Source organism: Mesoplodon densirostris, unplaced genomic scaffold (genome assembly GCF_025265405.1).
Source record: "Mesoplodon densirostris isolate mMesDen1 unplaced genomic scaffold, mMesDen1 primary haplotype scaffold_37, whole genome shotgun sequence".
NCBI lineage: Eukaryota > Metazoa > Chordata > Mammalia > Artiodactyla > Ziphiidae > Mesoplodon > Mesoplodon densirostris.
Window position 1 is genome coordinate 8,553,539 of NW_026778196.1, and position 3,408 is coordinate 8,556,946.

A 3,408-nucleotide genomic window follows, 5' to 3' on the forward strand; every position below is an offset into this window, starting at 1 on the left:
TGATGAGAAGAGCATCGAGCATTGTGATGACAAGTGCCATGGAGCTTTGTGATGACAAGGGCATGGAGCAATGTGATGAGAGGGTTCATGGAGCATTGTGATGACAATGACATGGAGCATTGTGATGCCAAGGGTCATGGAGCTTTGTGATGACAAAGGTCATGGAGCATTTTGATGACAAGTGTGTGGTGCATTGTGATGAGAAGGGCAGGGAGCATTTTGATGACAGGGTCATGCAGCAATTTGATGAAAAGTGTAATGGAACATTTTGATGCCAGGGGTTATAGAACATTGTGATGCCAGGGGTCATGGAGCTTTGGGATGAAAAGGGTCATGGAGCATTTTGATGACAGGGGTTATGGAACATTGTGATGTCAGGGGTCATGGAACATTGTGCTGATAAGGGGATGTAGCATTGTGATGACAGGGGTCATGGAACATTGTGATAACAGGGGTGAGGGAGGATTGTGATGACTAGTGATGGAACATTGTGATATCTCATGTGAGAGAGTATTTGGATGAGAAGGGCATGGAGCATTGTGATTACAAGGTTTATGGAGCATAGCGATGACAAGGTTGTGGATCATTGTGGTGAAAAGCGCATGGCACAATTTGATGACAAGGGTCATGGAGCATTGTTCTGACAAAGGCATGGAGCATTGTGATGACAAGGGTCACGGAGCATTGTGGTTACAAAGGTCACAGAGCCTTGTGATGACGCGGGCATGGATTGTTGTGATGACAAACGTTATGAAGCATTGTGATGACTGTAGTCACGGAGCATTGTGATGACAGGGGTCATGGAGCATTGTGATGACAATGGCATGGAGCATTGTGATGCCAAGTGTCATGGAGGATTCTGATGACAAAGGTTATGGAGCATTGTGGTTACAATGGTTTGGAGCATTGTGATGACAAGGATCAGGGAGCATTGTGCTGACAAGTGCATGGAGCATTGTGATGACAAGGGCATGGATCATTGTGATGACAAAGGTCATGGAGCATTGGGCTAAAAATGTGCATGGAGTATTGTGATGACAGGGTCATGGAGCATTGTGATGACAAGGGAATGGAGAATGTTGATGACAAGGTATTGGAGCATTGTGATGAGATGACCATGGAGACTGGTGATGACAAGTCTAATGGAGCATTCTTATGAAAAGGGGCATGGAGCATTGTGATTACGGGGGTCTTGAATCATTGTGATGACAAGGGCATGGAGCATTGTGAGGCGAAGGCCATGGAACATTGTGATGACATGCGTCATGGAGCTTTGTGATGACAAGGGCATGGAGCATTGTGATTACATGGGTCTTGGAGCATTGTGCTGACAAGGGTGCTGGAGCCTTGTGATGACAAGGCCGTGGAACATTGTGATGGCAGGGGTCATGGAGCTTGTTATGACAGAGGTAATGGAGCATTGTGATGAGAAGTGCATTGAGCATTGGTCTGAAATATTTCATGGATTATTGTGATGAGAGTGGGCATGGCGCATTGTGATGACAAGGGCACGGTACACTGTGATACATGGGTCATGGAGGATTGTAATGACAAGGGCATGGAGCATTGTGATGAGAAGGGCATCGAGCATTGTGATGACAAGTGCCATGGAGCTTTGTGATGACAAGGGCATGGAGCAATGTGATGAGAGGGTTCATGGAGCATTGTGATGACAATGACATGGAGCATTGCGATGCCAGTGGTCATGGAGCTTTGTGATGACAAAGGTCATGCAGTATTGTGAAGATAGGTGTCAGGGAGCATTGTGGTGACATATGTAATGGCCCATTGTGATGACAATGTCATGGAGCATTGTGATGCCAAGTGTCATGGATGATTCTGATGACAAAGGTAATGGAGCATTGTGAATGACAATGGCTTGGAGCATTGTGATGACATGGGTCAGGGAGCATTGTTCTGACAAGTGCATGGAGCATTGTGATGACAAGGGTCATGGAGCTTTCTGATGACAAGCTTGTGGAATATTTTGATGACAATGGCATGGAGCATTGGGATGAAAACGGCATGGGGCTTTGTGATGAAAAAGGCGTGTAGCCTTTTGGTGACAGGTTTCAAGGAGCATGCTGACGACAAGTGTCAGGGAGCATTGTGATGACAAGTGTATTGAGAATTGTGATGACAAAGGTCATGGAACATTGTGATGAAAAGGGCATGGAGTATTGTGATGACAGGCATCATGGAGCGTTGTGAGGACAAGTGTTATGGAACATTGTGATCACAATGGTTTGGAGCATTGTGATGACAGAGGTCATGGATCATTTTGATTTCAAGGGGCATGGAGCATTGTGTTGACAAGGGCATGAAGCAATGTGATCCCAAGGTTCATGGGAAATTGTGATGACAACAGTAATGGAGTATTGTGATGACAAGCGCCTAGCGCATTGTAATGACAAGGCCATTTAGCATTTTGCTGACAAAGGAATGCAGCATTGTTATGACAGGTGTCATGGAGCACTGTGGTGACAAGCGTCACAGAGCCTTGTGAAAACAAGTGTCATGGAACATTGGGATGACAAGGGCATGGATCATTGTGATGACAATGGTCATGGAGCATTGGGCTGAAAATGTTCATGGAGTATTGTGATGACAGTGGTCATGGGGCATTGTGATTACAGGGGTCTTGGAGCATTGTGATGACAAGAGTCCCGGATCATTGTTTTGTCAGGTGTCATGGAGTATTGTGATGACAGTGGTCATTGAGCATTGTGATGATATTGGCAATGGAGCATTGTGATGAGAAGGTCGTGGAGCATTGGGCTGAAAATGTTCATGGATTATTGTGATGACAGGGGTCATGGAGAATTGTGATGAAAAGGGCATGGATCCTGGTGATGTCAAGGTCCTGGATCATTGTGATGAGAAGACCATGGAGACTTGTGATGGCAAGTCTCATGGAGCATTCTGATGAAAAGGGGCATGGAGCATTGTGATTACAGGGGTCTTGGAGCATTGTTATGACTAGGGCATAGAGCATTGTGATGAGAAGGCCATGGAGAATTCTGATGACATGCATCATGGAGTTTTGTGATGACAAGGGCATGGAGCATTTTGATTACATGGGTCTTGGAGCATTGTGCTGACAAGGGTGCTGGAGCCTTGTGATGACAAGGCCGTGGAACATTGTGATGGCAGGGGTCATGGAGCTTGTTATGACAGAGGTAATGGAGCATTGTGATGAGAAGTGCATTGAGCATTGTTCTGAAATATTTCATGGATTATTGTGATGAGAGTGGGCATGGCGCATTGTGATGACAAGGGCACGGTACACTGTGATACATGGGTCATGGAGGATTGTAATGACAAGGGCATGGAGCATTGTGATGAGAAGGGCATCGAGCATTGTGCTGACAAGTGTCATGGAACTTTGTCATGACAAGGGCATGGAGC